This window comes from Prionailurus bengalensis, chromosome B2, assembly GCF_016509475.1.
Source record: "Prionailurus bengalensis isolate Pbe53 chromosome B2, Fcat_Pben_1.1_paternal_pri, whole genome shotgun sequence".
Classification (NCBI taxonomy): domain Eukaryota; kingdom Metazoa; phylum Chordata; class Mammalia; order Carnivora; family Felidae; genus Prionailurus; species Prionailurus bengalensis.
Genome location: NC_057349.1, coordinates 59,161,310 through 59,181,333, shown reverse-complemented (window position 1 = coordinate 59,181,333; position 20,024 = coordinate 59,161,310).

Below are 20,024 nucleotides of genomic sequence, written 5' to 3'. Positions count from 1 at the left end.
TAAAATAACGCACCTCATGCTTTACCAATCTATTTCAAACCTTTTCTCTGCCTGTAAACTCTTCCAAAGGAGAATTGGGTAGATGCCCATGAATTGTCTACTTCTGACTCAGCTCCTGATCAAATGGCTAACAAAATTTATTTGAAAAATTAACATAATCAAAATTATACTGAGATTCTTTTTTGTTTTTTTTAATATTTATTTATTTTTTGAGAGACAGAGAGAGAGACAGAGTGTGAGAGCCCAGGAGGGGCAGAGAGAGAGGGAGACACAGAACCTGAAGCAGGCTCCATCCAGACATCAGCACAGAGCCCGATGTGGGGTTTGAATTCACCAGCCGTGAGATCATGACCTGAGCCAAAGTAGGCCACCTAACCAACTAAGCCACCCAGGCACCCCACTACTGAGGTTCCTAAATTTTTTTTATAAATTTTTTTTTTCAACATTTATTTATTTTTGGGACAGAGAGAGACAGAGCATGGACGGGGGAGGGGCAGAGAGAGAGGGAGACACAGAATGGGAAACAGGCTCCAGGCTCTGAGCCATCAGCCCAGAGCCTGACGCGGGGCTCGAACTCACGGACCGCGAGATCGTGACCTGGCTGAAGTCGGACGCTTAACCGACTGCGCCACCCAGGCGCCCCTGAGGTTCCTAAACTTAAGAAATGTAAAAACAGTTGCATGGGATATGTGAGAATGGCTTTTAAAAGATAATCAAACTGTAGATTATGAGTATACTATCAACATAGGAATCTCGAGTGTCAATGCTAATGTGCTGCTCCCTGAATTTCATCTGAATAATAGCAATGAGAGTAATTCTTTGGTTTACTTTGTATACTTGTGAGAACAAATATATAGCATAAATAATTTTAATAAAACTTAGAAATTTGTAAACACTATAAATTTGGTGTACACTATGAAAATCTAAGGTAGCATCATTCTTTTTTATTTTATTAAAAAAATTTTTTTTTCAACGTTTATTTATTTTTGGGACAGAGAGAGACAGAGCATGAATGGGGGAGGGGCAGAGAGAGAGGGAGACACAGAATCGGAAACAGGCTCCAGGCTCTGAGCCATCAGCCCAGAGCCCGACGCGGGGCTCGAACTCACGGACCGCGAGATCGTGACCTGGCTGAAGTCGGATGCTTACCGACTGCGCCACCCAGGTGCCCCAAAGGTAGCATCATTCTTAATCTCATCCTTTGATATAATCATTATTTTAAGCTATATTTTCTAAGTTTAACGTAAATGACTAATTACTGATATGCTTTAACTGTGTGAATTTTATTTTAGAATTGATCTTCGTGTAACATTTCTCTACCCAGGGGAAGAAAAAACAAAGCAGAAAAACAAGGACATTGATAATTGCTTCTTTGATTACATGTCCTCATCCACATCATTATTTTAAATTGTTGCATGCATTCAATATTTAGTTATTATGTTACATTACTAGAATTATCCTTATCCTGATTATAAATCCTTATAAGGTCACTCTTGGTTTTATATATTGTCTTATAACCATGCATTTCTCTTCAGCAGTATTATGTTATGTACTTTTCACTCCATTGCTTCTATTCCTGATCACATTGAACTCACACTACTATATCACCCTTATTTTTTTATTTTACTGTCTTTCCCTTCTTTGGGTCCTGCTTGAGTCCTAAAACTATATAGACTATGTTAATTTCTGCTAGAAGGCTCTGAATTTCTTGGCATCTGTACCCAGGCTATAATAACATGGGTTCCTAACTTCAGGGTCATAACTGTTAATCTATGATATCTGCATAACCAAACCTCTTTGCATGGGGAGGGATTAGGAAATTATGCATCTGAAACTTCACAAATGCACACACATACCCCTGGTTTCCTGGCAAAATGCTACTGGAAAAATTATTCCCCTTTTCACCTTCCTTACCCTGAGAACTCACACCAAACAAATTGTTGCTTTTACTATACTTATTTTCCTCACTTTAAATTTCTTCTTGCCATAGCACAACTGAGAGAGATATGTTTCCTTACACCCAGGGAATTTGATAGCCTCTGGCTCAGCCACAGGGACCCTGGAGTAAACAAACTAAAAAGTAGAACTAGGAAGGGTTAGCACTGAAGGGAGAAGTTAAAAAAAAAACTGCAAAGGAAAAAGCATATCTAAGAATTCGAATAATCTACCATTTGTGCACTTATGATAAAAAATAGAAAAAAAATCTTTAAAGTCTTTTATTATTGCTACAAAAAAGTATCTGTGGAACCACACATTGTTTTCAATGGAATGATGTCACATTATTTTACCAATGCTATATATATAATTACTTTTCATCTCACGCTTCTGTCAAATGAATTGTTTTCTATGTACTTACCCTACACTACACTGTTTGTCTTTGCTCATCTCTTCTTATTGAGGAAAATTCCCATGTCTTCCTAGGATCTCTGCATATCCAAAACCTATCTACTTCTCAAGGCATCTGCAATGTTCTGTCCTTCACAGAGCCTTTCCTAATCCTAGGGATGGAATGGAGTTCTCTCTCCTCTGATTCCCCAATGTATTTTATGTTTCAGTTTTGAGCTTATATTTTTGCATGGTATCATGAGTAAACTTAGAGAGCAGCTGGCCTTGTGTGTTTACTCCTACTTTGTCCTTGTTTCCAATAGCACTTAGCCTGGTATTTTACAGAGGGTATTTGTGGGAAAAATGACTATCGAAAGAAGGACATATCAAACAGTAATTCAATTTAAGCCACTGTACAATGCCGTATGTTGAATGGTAACATCTATTAAATATGAGTTGATGGTTATGGCCAAAATGTATAAGGACAGCTACTCATGTGAAATTTCCATTCCTAAACTATAAGTACTATCTTAATAGTTGGCTTCTCACAACAAGAATAAAATCCTTTGCACCACAGAATGTAGCATGACTTTCTTAAAATACTATAGTTCTCACAGAAAATGCTGCTCTTTTTGCCTGATTTTTTCAAGTATTGACTATTAAAGACTGTACACTACATTATCTCTAAATATGTTCAATAAATATCAAAATAATATTCAGTCACATTAAAATTTTGTTGATTCCTTCGATATGCTATTTTAAACATTTCTATACTATGAAAATGAATATAATATGAAAGTTAAGTATAAGAAAGAATTATTTTGTCCATATTGAATGTGGCTGTTCAGACTCAAATACAAAGAAAATTGGGTTGCAGCAACATTTGGATAAGGAAAGAAAACCATGGTGACTGGACTCAGGTTTTAAAAATACTGAAATTTAGGTATGTGCATTGGAGGAGGGGTAACCAGCAGATTCAATGTCAATGTTCAAATACAACCTTCATGTTCAATAGATAGGATATTCAAAAAGCAATTTCCAGACAATGGCAGGTCTTCACTTCAGACAGATCACCATGTATTGTTTGTACAATGCTTATCCATGTAGAACAGGACTGAAGTCAGTGAAGTGGGGATTGTAAAGATTTAGTCTGTGTATTAGCATTGTAATAAAAAGAGCTCTGATTTAGAACTAACTCAGCTATGATTCAAATCTGAAATTCAATTAGATTACTGAGGTGGAAGCCTTGTTGTATTAATCAGTCAAACACAACTGGCTACAGAAAATGATGCAATTTAGAAAACACAGAAGTGTCTTATCCTTTTTTAAGAAAATCAATTCTGGAAAAATATAATTGGACAAAATATAAAACCCATTCCATCTTGGATATTTCATCAATGTAACATTAACCTAGACACATGGAAAAAAAAACTATTAAACCTAATAAACAAATACAGTGAAGTTTTAGGATACAAGATCAACATACAAAAATCAGTTATGTTTTTTTACACTAATGTTGAACTCTCCGAGAAGGAAATTAAGAAAAAAACTCCATTAGCAAGAGCATCACAAAGTATAAAATACTTAGCAATAAATTTAACCAAGGAGATGAAAGACTTGCCCACTGATAACAATAAATACACTGATTAAAGAAATTAAAAACAAAAATACATGAAACGACATTCCATATTCATGGACTCAAAGACTTAATTTTGTTAAAATGTCTATACTCCCCAAAACCATCTACAGAGTCAACGCAATCTCTATCAAAACACTAATGACATTTTTTTTTACAAAAATAGAACAAAAAGAATCCCAAAATTCACATGGAATCACAAAAGACTCCAATAGCCAAGGCAATCTTGAGAAAGAATAACAAGGCTGGAGGCATCACATTTCCTGATTTCAAAACATAATACAAAGCCATTGTAATTAAAACAGTATAGTACTGGCACAAAAACAGATATATAGACCAACAGGACAGAATAGAGAACCTATAAATAAGCCCATACACATATAGTCAAATGATTTTTGAAAAAGGAACCAAGAAGACAAAACAGGAAAAGGACAGTCTCTTTAATAAATGGTGTTGGGAAAACTAGATATTCACATGCAAAAGAATGAATTGAGAACCTTTTCATCCCCCATACAAAAAAGTCAACTTAAAAATGAATTAAATATTTACATGCAATACCTGGAACTGTAAAACTCTTACAGAAAAATATAGGTGAAAAGATTCATAACATTGGACTTGGCAATTATTTCTTGAGTAGGACACCAAAAACACAGGCAACAAAAGAAAAATTAGACAAGTTAGACTGCATTAAACTAAAAAGTTTCTGCACAGCAAAGGAAATAATCAACAGAGTGAAAAAGTGACCTACAGAATAGGGAATGTATTTGAAAACCATATATCTGGTAAGGGATTTGTTATAAACTGAATGTATGCCCACGAAATTTACATGTTGAAACTTTCCCCCGGTGTGATGGTATTAGGAAGTGGTGCCTTTGAGAGGTCATTAGAATTAGATGAGTTCATGAGGGGAATCCCTTATGAATGGAATTAATGCTTTTAAGTGTCCAGAGAGAGCTTGCTTCTCTCTGCAAACTGCCAAGTGAAGATACAGTGAGAAGTGGGCAGTAGGTACACCATAGTCCACTAGAACCAGGCCATCCTATCACTCTGCTACTGAATGTTTAGCTTCCACAACTGTGAGAAATAAATTTCTGTTGTTTATGAGCCACTCAATCTATGCTATCCTGTTACAGTAGCCCAAACTAAGACCAAATTAATACCCAAAATATACAAAGAACAACTACAACCTAATAGCAGAGAAACACATGACCGAATTTAACAATGCAAAAAGAACTTGAATGGGTATTTCTCCAAATAAGACATACAAATGGCAAAGATGCTCAACATCACTAATCATCAGGGTAATGCAAACCAAAACCACAATGAAACATCACCTCACGCATATTAGGATAGCTATTATAAAAAGATTTTTCTAAAAAAATAACGTGTTGGAAAGGAAGTGGAGAAATTAGACGACTTGTACACCGTTGGTGGCAATGTAAAAATAGTGCTAGCACTATGAAAAGCAGTATATATTTGGGGCCCCTGAGTGGCTCAGTCAATTAAGCATCCACTCTTGATTTCGGCTCAGGGCATGATTTTAAGGTTTGGGTTCAGGCCCTGCATAGGGCTCAGTGTTGACAGTGTGGAGTCTATTTGGGATCCCTCTCTCTCCCCCTCTCTCTGTCCCTCCCCTGCACTCTCTCTCTCTCAAAATAAATAAACTGGAAAAAAAAAAAGATAGACATGGAATACAAATAATAGCATTAACTACATTTTGTACCTGAGCTCCTTACTGATAAAATTGAAACCTATACCACACTTTAACTTGAATTTTCCAGAGTTCTCTAAATATCTGAATTTTTTATTTCATTCACTACGCAGTCATTAGTACAACAAAGAAGCAATCACAGTTGCATTTCCCATAAGTCACCTAGTCAATAATGAATTTATATTGCTTTAGAATATTAATTATTTTTTCCTGATTAAAAACCACAAAGGGTTGAAATAGAGGGTTGAATGGATAAGGGGAAAGCTAAAATTTTTGAAAAGGTATGAGGGTGAAACTGAAGGCAGAGTTACCCTCACAGTTCCTTCAAATTCATCCTATCAATCCAGTCTCTCCAATGGGAAGCAAGAGAAAGGAATTGTGGTCACTATGAGTGGTACAGAGCAGATAGCATTTTAGTCATTAGGAAACCTATGCTTAACAATATTAAAATAATTGGAGTGCCTGGGTGGCTCAGTAGGTCGAGTGTCCAACTTCAGCTCAGGTCATGATCTCACGGTTCGTGGGTTCGAGCCCCACGTCGGGCTCTGTGCTGACAGCTCAGGGCCTGGAGCCTGCTTCAGATTCTGTGTCTCCCTCTCTCTCTGTACCCCCTCACCCCCGTTTGTGCTTTGTCTCTCTCTCTCTCTCAAAAATAAATAAACATTAAAAAAAACAATATTAAAATAATTTGCACAAGATTACTCAACAGCTAGAGAAGTAAAGAAAGTCTAAAAACTAGACCTTAAAGCTTTTTTTATGGGCAATTTAGTCAGACAAGATGTGTGGTCAAAATTTTACAAAGTATACTGTGGCATGCAATAGGGGAAGTCAAAGGAAATAAGGAGGATGGTTATGGCATTGACAGAGATAAAAATCTCATAATGAAACAAAAACACTATATTTAATTTTGACATTACATATCTTTAGAACTCTGAGTAGTATTAATTACCAATATCCTTTACCTACAGCATGATGCAGTAAAAAGTAATCTGATACTGGATTAAGAAAAACAGTTTAAATCCAAGGTCTTCCTTGAATTAGCAAACATTTTTATTATTATTATTTTCCTTTTCCCTACTTGTAAATAATACACACTTGAAGGTGGTTGGGACATTTAATGACTTACTATACATAAAGTACCTGTCTCTGTGCTAATTTCACAAAAAAAGCACAATAAAATATTTGATGGTGACTATGGTGATGAAGATGGTAATGATTAAAATGATGTCAATAAAAACAGTAATAATAGTAATCAGTACAAAATAGATAACAATTTGAAACATGATAGAAGATTTATCTAAGTTCAGGTGTTTAGGTAATTAAACCTGCTATTTAAAATTAAACTTGAACCTCATTTCAAATTTTTTATATTATTACACTTTATCATATTACTAAAATGACCCTTTGTTTCTGGTTCAGTCTTACTGATTATATTTGAAAATGAAGTCTTCAGCTGGCTTAAATCAACTGTCATTTACAACTTGATGCTAATAGACATTTTACAAATCCAATGGCATTATGTCTAAAGGGGTAATATAAGTAGGTCAATGTGTGGGATAGCTTATTAGGCTTTGTAAGGAAACAATTATATCCTTGGATGTGGTAGAGACAGAGCCATGATAATTTCCTTTTCAATTAGGTAGTGAAATCATGGAACAAAAGTTAGATTTAAGAACCAGAATTCATATCATTAACAAAAAATTATCATGTTTTATTCATATTTATTAAAGTATCCAATTTTTGTCATATGCCTGTTGACATACCATAGATTGAGCCTTAATATTAAATATAATAGATATTTATAGGTTGTAGGATATTCTATAGAATAGGAATAACCATTTTTACACTTACTGTATGTATTTTTCTCTCTCTTTTTTAAAGACCAGAAGATAGTAACATACATCCTAGATAAAACTGCCAAAGTAGGCATCTAAAAATGGAGTTTATGTTTTCAACCACATAGTTAACAAATGCTGACACCTCAATACCCCTGAAGGCATAATTAACAGGCACAAATACTGTTATGTGGATCCTGATTTACTAATAGCTCTCTAAAAATCCATAAGACTCTATATCACTATCCATAACAATCAGGACAGCTACCAACAAAAGTTGCTAAACCTCTCAATGATCAGGTAATAAAACTTACTCAAATGCTCACACACAGCCATCATCTTATCTCAAAAGCTCATATGGTTACTGTAATAAAGAACAAGCTCTCATTTTTAATCTAAAATCACCTAAAAGTAGACAGAAATCCATTCTAGTTAAAAGCAACACGCTCCCATCTATTTCCCCAGGCAACTAATTTGGCATCAGGAAATATCCATGAAAATATAAAACTTCGATCTTTTTTTTTCTTTTTTGCCCCTACCATCAAATGAAATAAAGAGTTGAAGTCACTGTTCAGATAATTCATGGGAAAAGATTTGTTATTGATCAAAGCTTTGGTTTTAGTGACTAAATGATTCTAAATAAAATAGGCATTAATTCACAAAGAAATTAATTTAAATTTTCTTCACTTGGATTTTAATTCACACTGGAAACCTAAATAAATTCACCTCTATAATATATTTCTGTTAATTGTTTATAGTGAATATAGTGAATGTTTATTGTGAATTAGTTTAACTAATTAATATTTTACACTATTTTTTATTTTATCTATAAGAGGCTTCTTTTACTGTGGAGTTTACGAATTACATAAGAAAGTTAATTTTATACAAGTTGCAGGTATTAGTTTTACTTCTATAAAGAACTACAAAGTGTCACTTTGAGGGGAAGGGGGACTACAGGTGAGAAAAAAGGAAAAACCCGTACTCCAACTTTTCAATGCTGAGAAACAAAAGGTGAATATCTGTAGTGGTCATGGTGTATCAGACTGTTCTGAGAAATTACTCCTTGGACAATAACATGTAAATATGTTCTGCCCCTTTTATTAGCTCTGTCTCTAACCTGTTTGGAGAGACACATATCCTATGCTTGCAGATAAAGATACTGGCCAATTCACTGACACCATACTCCAAACTTTCAGAAGCTTAATTAGAGACTGAATATTAAGCTGAAGTATTTCAAGAAAGATACTTCTCATCTTTATATACACCTTTTTATTTAAGTACTTCTCTGATGAATTAGTTATTTTAATTTTAATATTGGTTGGATATGGTAGTGTGGTACAAAGAATGATGCCCTTAACCAGTATTTTAAGAGCTGGTAGAGCATCAGAGATCATGTATTCAAAACCTTAATTTTAAAATGAGAAAATACAGGTTTTGGAAGATTAAGTAATGTATGGTGACCATGGTATTAGAAGCAATAGTATAATATTTGCCTTTCTTCTCAAGGCCTTTATTTTTCCAAAAGGAAAATAAATAAATAAATAAATAAATAAATAAATAAATAAATGTATGTGTATTTTAAGGGAAATGTGAAAATAAAGCAACGATCTTTCCTTTTTCACTGGATATAGTGTGTTGGTGATTCTAGAGAAATGTACAAGTGATTTATACAATTTTAAATATAGAAAATTATTAGGATGTAATAAAAATATTACAAAAGTTAAGGTGCAATAAAGGTATTAAAAAAGATAATGTGCTTTGTTTATTTTAAAACAACCAGGAATTCATACTATGCATGATATATAAAATGGTAGCCATTAAATTCCTTTTAAAAAATTTTTTTAATGTTTATTTATTTTTGAGAGAGAGAGAGAGAAAGAGCGCGCACACACAAGAGCGAGCCTGAGTTGGGAAGGGGCAGAGAGAGAGAGGGAAACACAGAACAGAAAGCAGGCTCCAGACTGAGCGCTCAGCATAGAACCTGATACAGGGCTCAGGACTGCAAGATCATGATCTGAGCCAAAGTTGGAAGCTAAACCAACAGAGCCGCCCCAGCACTCCCCATTAAAATTCCTTTTAAGGGGGCGCCTGGGTGGCCCAGTCGGTTAAGCGTCCGACTTCAGCCAGGTCACGATCTCGCGGTCCGTGAGTTCGAGCCCCGCGTCAGGCTCTGGGCTGATGGCTCAGAGCCTGGAGCCTGTTTCCGATTCTGTGTCTACCTCTCTCTCTGCCATTCCCCCGTTCATGCTCTGTCTCTCTCTGTCCCCCCCAAAAAAATAAATAAAGGTTGAAAAAAAATTTTTTTTAATAAATAAAAATAAAATTCCTTTTAAGGAAAATAATATCCTAAGTATTTACGAAAGTCATTTTACATGAATTCAGGATTGTTATAGACTAAATGTTTATTTCTCCCCAAAATTCATGTGTTGAAGCTTTATTTCCCAGTGTGGCTGCATTTGGTATATGGAGGTAATTAAGGTTAAATTAGGCATAAGGGTGGGGCGCCAATACAATAGGACTAGTGTCTTTATAAGAAGAAACACCAGAGTTCCCTCTGCTCTCTCTGTCTCCTTCTCTCTTACCCCTCTCTCTGTACATAGGAAAGAACACATAAGGATATAGCAAGAAAGCAGCCATTAAAAGCCAGCAAGGGACCTCTCAACAGAAACTGAATTGGACAGAAACTTGGTCATAGACGTCTATCCTCCAGAACTGTGACAAAATAAATCTCTGTTGTATAAACACTGGTCAGTGGCATTTTGATACACCAGTTCAAGTAGACTAATACAAGAAGTTTTTAAGTTTTGTGAAAATTCAAGGCCATATACATTGTTTCAGTAGAAAATGAAAATTTTCAGTAGAAAATATACATTTTAAGATGATTAAAAATATATTTTACAAGTTTGAGAAAACTGAGAAGTTCATGGAGTGAAAAAATTATGTAAGTTTGTAGTTAAAATGGCAGAGCACATCAATTCCGATATTATAAATTAAATTAAGACTTATTGGATAAGAAAACCTAGAATTTTCAGAGTTCTTCTTGTAGATTTAACTAGTAAGAATCAAATTTTATAATAAGTTACAGAAAAATAAATCTGTTTTAAATAGGAAATTCTAAAAATATGAAGAAAAGACAGCTAACTGGCAGACAAATCCACTTTTTACTTATGCATAAATGTAGATATTTTCCACTCACCTGAAGTTACATATGGTAAGATTATTTATTTCTAGCCAGAGAAATTTTATTTCTAGCCAGACAAAATTGACCTAGAGACATTCCCAAACACATTTCTCCATTTTTTCTGCTTCTTTCTGATTTAGTGGATTACCCTTCCCAGAATAATATTTGGCAATTCGTGTTGACAACTGTAGAACTTCAAATGGCAGCAATCTGGGTTCCCATATCACCACTTGAAGGAAAACTATCCCACCAGAAATACCCACATTGGACTCTTGCATGTACAACACATAAACTGTATTTTTTTAATCTATTGAGATTACAAAGTTTAGCATCTAGCATTGTTTTTATTATTTCATATTGTAAAAAAATTGTGTTTGTTTGTTTATTTTCAGATATACCCTATCTGGGATCTAGAAAACACCTGAAATATTTTCTCCACAAACTATATAGCATTAGATAGAAAACATGACATGTTTTGTTTGATCTTGACCTTGTTTGATAGTTACTGATTTTTTATCAAAATAGATTTCTATAAAACAGTAATGAATTTGACCACCAAAGGAAGTTAATCTGTATTTTTATATAAACAAGGGACAGTTTTATTTAATTTATATTTTTACTACTAATTCGAAAATATTTCTAAAAAGCTATTGGCAACTTTTCCTTACTTCAGGTTAAATTAAAACTATAACACACATTACAGATTTCTTATTTAAATTGAGTTTAAAAGGCAAAAAACTGAAGCTATGTGATTTTTAATATTTCCCTACTCAGTGAGACTCCATTAAAGGCCAGACCTTGCCTACATGCCTTTCATTTGCTCTCCATGTTAATACTTTCAGTTTGGTTCCTTCTTAGAACGTATAAACCATTCTTTTCCCGGTTGTTAAATGCCAGCTGGTACTGTCAGCTACCATTGTTTCCCAGCTGTCTGCCCTGATATCCCATTGCTTCAGGCTGCCTGACACAGTGTCCTTGAAGAATTTTATTTGACCTCCTATTCCATTGCCTTAATTAGTTTATCATAGGTACTTAGGATATTTAGTTGTTGAAAATATCCTAATTTTTTCACTGTATAGGCGTTAATACACAACTTACCTGGATTTGACTCCTAAAAAAACTTGGGATACCTATTAGTCCTTTAATCACCAAATATTTTAGTTACTTACCCATAACAATAAATTAATTTTCTAGCATGAAACCAAATATATGTTTATATAATCCTATAATGTATATATATATATATATATATTCATGTACACAACCATAATACACATTGTACAACATGCCTAAAAACTAAATGAAGAGGATATTATAAATAATGAGTGTATTTTCAAAATTTTCTTATTTTATAATTCAAGATTCTTGTTTTTGCTTATGTTTTGCTTATGTTTAAATGATAGTTGTAGTCAGAGCAATAATATTTATTCAGTTGGTTTAAATACATGATTTCAATACATGCCATGGTTGAGGAGGATATATAGGCCATATGAAAGAAATACCTTGTTAGCTACGAATATCGTAACAGACATTTATAATTCTATTAATAATATCTCCTAATAATGGAAAAGTTATGTTTTAATTTAGTTGGTAAATTTCCATCCATTTAAAAACCAATCAGTTATTGTTTCAAAATAATCAGAAAATATAGCATGCTTGTCTTTTTAACAAATGGTTCAAATATATACAAAAAAATCATCAATCCGTATATTTAAAAGAGGTAGAAACTTCTGTCTCCAATTGTATTTTTTTTTTGAGAGAGAGGGGGCGCAAGTGAGCAAAAGGCAGAGAGAAGGAGAATTTCACAAGGGGCAGAGAGAGAGAGAGAGAGAGAGAAGCAGGTCTCACCCAAAGTAGGGCTTGAGCTCACCCAAAGTGGGGCTTGAGCTCACCCAAAGTGGGAACTCACGAACCCGTGATATCACCACCTGAGCCAAAGTCAGGTGCTTAACAGACTGAGCCACCCAGATGCCCCTCAACGGTATTTTTTATATATGGAAAAATATGTTTTTCTACAAAATCATGAACAATACAGAAGTGGCCCGTGTAACTCATTTTAACAGCTTTTTTTTTTTTTTTAAATTTTTTTTTCAACATTTATTTATTTTTGGGACAGAGAGAGACAGAGCATGAACGGGGGAGGGGCAGAGAGAGAGGGAGACACAGAATCGGAAACAGGCTCCAGGCTCTGAGCCATCCGCCCAGAGCCTGACGCGGGGCTCGAACTCACGGGCCGCGAGATCGTGACCTGGCTGAAGTCGGACGCTTAACCGACTGCGCCACCCAGGCGCCCCATTAACAGCTTTTTTTAAAAGCCAGTTTCTTCTGAACAATTATGACTTTTATATTCATTATTAAAATGTACACTTCACCTTGAAGAGAAATACTGATTTTTTTAAAGTATATAATTAGAAACCCAACAACTGTTTGTGAAATAATCAATTAAATCAATGCAGTGATTTTTCTATTATTCCAAATTATGTTTTGTCTTTTTATTTCATTCACTCAATCTTTGACTCATTACACACATTTTTTCAGTCTACTTGATCCAGTGTTTTCTGCTATGTCTTTTATTGAAGTATACATTAGTATACTCAGATAGTAATAATTCTTGTAAACATCTTTTGAAATGCCCTTTTAGGTTGGCTCAGAATCATATTTGAATTAAATTAGGTACATTTATTTTTCCAAGTGGAATGTAAATATAAAATGTTGTTATTAAAGTTTTAATTGAAAATACATAAAATCGTCCCTTTGTGTATGGAGCATACACATGTGTATGTATACGAAACCACAAATAATATAAGAATCATTCAGCTATTTTCTTCCAGATTTTACAAGACAATTGCAGATAACCTTGCCTAAGGAATTTTTAAGAGGAAATTTAGTGATTCTAAACTTATTCTTACCTCATTATGTTTCGTTGATATTCTCCATATTTTTCCAAGTTTCATGCAGCCTGCAATACAATGGATTCATTGGATTACTTTTTGAATCTGTGAATTCGTATCTATCGAAAATTTTTAGTCTATGCAACACTTAATTTATGAATACAGAGATCTATCTAAATCTGAAGCACAAGCATTTTCATCCCCTTATTGTTTTTGCAGATATTTCCAACATAAGTTCACTCTATCCATAATGGCTTCTATTCTTTGGTGCTTTGCCCAGGTGACTCAGATTCCATCTTTCTGCCTGTGACCTGTGTGTGCTATTCTGTCATGGAGAAGGTGTTTTACATGCCTCTCTGCCATTTTGTTAGAGAGAGAAGTACCCATCTATTCAGAAGTCATTGAATTTAGTTTATACTCTCTTTTGTGTTAGCAAATGTCACTCCTTGTGCCATTGGCTATAACAACCAGAGTTTCCTATACATTCTTAGTTCAGAATACCTAGATTTAGGACACATACATACATATATTAAATGCCACAGAGGATTACAAAGGAAGTTGGATATTCTCTAAATCTGATGTTAAACAATATCATTTAGTAAAGCTAGAAAATTAATAATTAAAAACAATTATAAAAAAAGACCAGCAAATACAGTAGGTAACAAAAATGGCCCAATACAATAAATATGCATGTATTTCCCTACATTCCCACTTGCAAAGAGGAAGATCTAAAATATTCCTTGCCAGATCTTATGTGGTATTGTGTAGTGGAAGGTTGATGAATATATGTATATTAAACATTGATTTATTTTCATTTTATGTATCTATGGTTTCTTTTTCTTTATTTTTAGATACATGCCAATGCTGTTATGTATGAGGCGTTAGATAATTTAAAATATTAGTCAATTCATGGAAGATTGCCTTTCCATTAAGTGCTTTCAATCAAATGGTATAAAAATTAATATGTGTGGTTGGCAAAAAAAGAAGCCGTGTTACAGGTTTCCATATTCAAATGTAGTGAGAAGAATGTCATGTGGCAAGTTAAGACTGGGTAACATTGAGTTTTCCTCTCAGGGCTCAAGCCATGTCCTTTAAAAGGAAGAAGTGTTTTCTCGGGGCACCTGGGTGGCTCAGTTGGTTAAGTGGCCGACTTCGGCTCAGGTCATGATCTCATGGTCAGTGAGTTTGAGCCCTGCATCGAGCTCTGTGCTGATAGCTCAGAGCCTGGGGCCTGCTTCTGTTTCTGTGTCTCCCTCTCTCTCTGCCCCTCCCCCATTTGCACTCTGCCTCCCTCTGCCTTTCAAAAGTGAATAAATGTTAAAAAAAAAATTAAAGGAAGGAATGTTTTTGCAGTTGCTGTTGTTTCACCAAGTTCCTAAGGAATTAAAAAAAAAAAAAAGAGGGACAGTGAAGAGTATTAGAAAAAAAAAAGAAATCAGTATTGACTTTTTTTTGTTTGTTTCAAATAAAGAAATAACAAACATTCTAAAAAAATTATTTCAACCAAGTCAGATTATTTTAGCAACAGGATAATTTCAAGTATCTGAAGAAAAAAAAAAGAAGTAGAAAAGCATTTTACCACTATATTATATACTGATAGTCTGATAAGACAGAAATATAAACAGATACTTGCCCAAAGAAAAAAATAAAGCTAGGACAGACACCATACATTTCCCTTTAAAATAACATTTATACTTGTTTGTTTTATCATTTTCAAAATATTTGTGCCCATACTCTATATAATACATTTAAATCTGCTAGTGTTCAAATAGTATGTCAAATACTAGTTTCTGTTCTAAATCATAAATATCTTTTGAAAGGTACTGTTTTCTTCTCATGACTGAAGTCCCAAAAGTCCCCTCTGTGGTATCAAAAATGTATTTATTTGCCTGTTTCATTTCTCTTTCTAATCCTCGGTTCCTTAAAGTTGAGTTAAAAAATCCTCCTTGATACATAGCACATTATCACATAATTTTGTTCCCTTTTTTTCTTTTTCTCACTTCACCACCAATCCACTTTCATTCCTTTCCCTGTCCATTAGGGACTGCCTTTCCCATTTGTTAAGATAAGTCAATGGGGCTTAGCAGATGAATGATACAGCTGATGGGAGAAAGAGTAGAATGAATACAGGGGATGGCAGTTTTCTCTATATACTAGATACATGTTGGGGGGGGTGTCAAACTTTAATATTTACATATTAATTACCTAATTCCATGTATTAATTTGGAAATATTTTTATAGATTTTATGTAATTGTGATGATGCAAAACTAAGTCATTGGCTAAATATATACAAGACTCTGAGAATTTGAGGTATCACACAAACATTTCCTAAGACTAAATTTTAAAAATTGAACTACCACTAGCAAAAATTAAGGAAAAAAAAACAACCAAACATCTTCTTTGTTGAGGGCTTTTATCATAAATGGATGTTGTACTTTGTTGTGCTTTTTCTGTGTCTATTGAAATGATCACATGGTTTTTACCCCTTCTCATTGATATGATTTATCATGTAGATTGATTTGCAAATACTGAACCACGCTTGCATCCCAGAAATAAATCCCACTTGATTACAGTGAATGATGTTTTAAATGTACCGTTAAATTCATCTTGCCAGTATTTTGTTGAGGATTTTTCAATCTATGTTCATCTGAGATATTAGCCTGTAGTTCTTTTTTGTGGTGTCTTTATCTGGTTTTGGTGTCAGGTGATACTTGCCTCATAGAATGAATTTGGAAGTTTTCCTTCCTCTTCTATATTTTGTAAAAGTTCAAGAAGAATAGGTATTAACTCCTTGAAGTATTTTGTAAATTAGTCTGTGAAACTCTTTGGTTCCAGACTTTTATTTGTTGAGTCTTTTGATTTCTGATTCAATCTCCTTGCTGGTCATTGGTCTGTTCAAATTTTCTCTTACATCATCCACAAAAATAAACTCCAAATAGATTAAAGGACCTAAATGTGAGACGTGAAAATCCTAGAAAAGAGTACAGTAGGCAGTAATGTCTCTGACATCTGCCATAGTAACATTTTTCTATGTATAGCTCCTGAGGCAAGGGAAATACAAGCAAAGATAAACTATTGGGAATACATCAAAATAAAAAGGTTTTGTACAGCAAAGAAAACAACAAAACTAAAGGCAACTTACAAAATGGGAGAAGATATTTGCAAATGGCATATCTGATAAAGGCTTAGTATCCAAAATATATAAAGAATTGATACAACTCAACATCCCAAAACAAATAATCCAATTAAAAATGGGCAAAGATATGAATAGACATTTTTCAAAGAAGACATACAAATGGCCAATAGACACATGAAAAGATGCTCAACATCACTGATCATCAGAGAAACACAAATCAAAGCCACAATGAGATTATAACCTCACACCTACCAGAATGGCTAAAATCAACAACACAAGAACCAACAACAGGTATTGGTGAGGATGTGTAGAAAAAGGAACCCTCTTACACTATTGGTGGGAATGCAAACTGGTTTAGCCATGGTGGAAAACCATATGGAAGTTCCTCAAAAAGTTAACAATTGAATTACTCTATGATCCAGTCATCACACTACTGGATACCTATCACCAAAATACAAAAACACTAATTCAAGGAGATATATGCACCTCTATGTTTATTGCAGCATTATTTAAAATAGTTAAATACCCTTTTTTCTCTAAGAAATAATTTAATTTTAATTAGTTCTCTGCCTATAACTACTAATTTAAAAGAAATACAGATGAGAAAAGAACAAGAGAACTGCACAATGTGGATACAATTTCCAAATCCATACTTTGGCAAACTCTATAGAAAAAAAATAACTAAGCTTCATCAATAAATTCATTACAAAGAGACAAAAAGAGATAAAGGAGACATGTAAATTAGATAAATTAAAAACAAATACTTAACCAATTAAAATATACAGTCCTTGTTTAGACCATGATGGAAAAAAAAAAAAAACTCATCAATGTAACCCTGACCAGTATTTAGAATGTTTACTAGATATTTAATACTATTAAGAAATTAGTATTTTTACAAGTGATAATGGTATTACACTTATGTTGCAATAAATGAGTCCTTTTCAGATATATGCTGAAATGGAATAAAAATATATCTAAGATTTGCTCCAAGATAATACAGAGAAAAGAAGGAGATGCCGTAAGATTCAAAAGACTGGTTCTGAGTTGATAAGTGGGTGAGACTGGGCAATAAGTACATGGGGGTTAATTAATCTCTGCTTTTTCTTTTTAATTTTGGTAATAAGTAGTTGAAAGATGTGTGTCAGAATTCACAAAAAAATGCACATCTCTTTATAAGTTTCAGCCAGCACTGTGGCCAACATCACTGATTGCTCAGAGTAAGGCTGTTGCTATTGACTCTGAACTCTACTTCATCTGTCTCCAACCCAGGCTTCTCATGGCCTCTGTGAATTCACTCAGGTTACCTTGGAAAATGAAGTACAATGTGCATCCCTGTTCAATTAACTTCTTGTTTTAGATCAACAAGATAAAAACATAGTAATACAACTTGGTTTTCAGTTACCATTTGGGAACACTGTTACTAGGAAACAGAATTTCAATCAGGAAACTCTACTATTGAAAATTATTGATATTTTGGGACATTATTAGAGGCCAACCTATGTTACACCAAATGCTAGTTAATTTTTATCATGGATTTCTTCAAACTAAAATGTAAACTTAATAAACACTTGTTTTCAAATGCAAGAGATGATGCACTGGGGACAAATAGAGTGAAGATCTAAAGCAGAGAGTGAGAAATGGGGCACCTCATCTCTGAAAAAGTCCAGACTAGAAGGGTTGGAGTTATTCAGGCCTTCTGGTAAGAAAGAAAAGCCAGAAGTGCCTGAGTGGCTCAGGTGGTTAAGCTTGTGACTCTTGATTTTGGCTTAGGTCATGATCTCAAGGTTCTTGAGATAGAGCCCTGCATCAGGCTCTATGCTGACTGCGCAGAGCCTACTTGGAATTCTCTCTCTCTCTCTCTCTCTCTCTCTCTCTCTCTCTCTCTCTCCCCCTCTCTATGCCTGTCCTCCATTCACTCTCTCTCAAAGTAAATAAATAAAATAAACTTAAAAAAGATTAGACATGTTAATTTGATTTGTATTTTTATCTAATTTAGAAAAAAAGGGTATACATTTTCTTCAGATGCTTTATGAAATAACTTTTAAAATCACTTAATAAGCGCTAAAGGCATTATACTTTATTAATGGACAAAAAAATTTTGGGTTGTTTTCATTATATTTATAATGAAAATACTTAACAGATTATTTTGAACTTGAAATTTGCCAACCTGGATAGTAAAAGCTTTAATATACTAAATCACTTAAATATAGTGAAAGAAGTGTTTCTATTGAGTCCAATTGTTAGAAACAGAGCCTGTAGTTTATAGAGGTTAAGTTGTCCAAAATCCTACTCTTAGAAATTGAAGGAGTCTAGATATGAACCTACCCTATATAAAAAAAAATCCATTAAGGAGTGTACTTTTTTATTAAACACTTGAAAAATACTGAAACATAAACTCAAATGTAGAATTATGGGCAATTTGTGCAATCAGATTAACTTGTGTTAGGAAAAATTAGATAAATTGATGATCAATACTTTTTCACAAATTTGTTTATGTCCTTTTAGTCAGCAGCAAGATTAGCAAGTACAAAAAGTAATACTGTGATGTGTAATCTATAATGGATACAGATCATTAATGTGCACTCCACAAAATAGCAACTGGACAGGAGGGTGAGAAAGAGATGAATGGGTTGAGTAGACTAATTAGTAAACTGAAGTGTCGGAGTAACTGACAGCAGTAATGTGGCAGGACAGAGGCTGCAATCAATGTAGTATAAATAATGATGACTGTAAAACAGTAATAAAAATAACAAGTATGTTGGGAGAGAGGTGTTGCTGCAATATGATTCAAGTAAATGTTTTGGCTATTACAAGATTTACTTCCAAAAGTGCAAATCAATTAATAGAATGAAGATGAAAATTTGACTCACATAAAATGTAAACCATTTATGACAAATAAATTGTTGTGGTTCACTTGTATTATTCTCATCAGTGATTTTCTAACATAAAAAAATCAATTTAAATACCGCTAATAAAAGTTAATAATGTTATAAAATTACCCTAAAGCCTAGATTTAGGAATCTAGTTGTTATTGAAAATTTGTAGTAAAAGCAAGTAAACAAATAAGTCATTTTTAAATAATTTTAATATAAATTTGTATTTAATACTTATTCATATATGTGTATGAATATATATTTTGTATATATAACTATGTTAGATTGAAATTGTTTCCAAAGAATTATTTTATTTTATTTTTTTATTTGAGAGAGAGAGATCTTAGGCAGACTCCACTTCTAGCACGGAGTCTGAAGTGGGAATAGATCCCATAACCCTGAGATCATGACCTGAGCTGAAATCAAGAGTAGGAC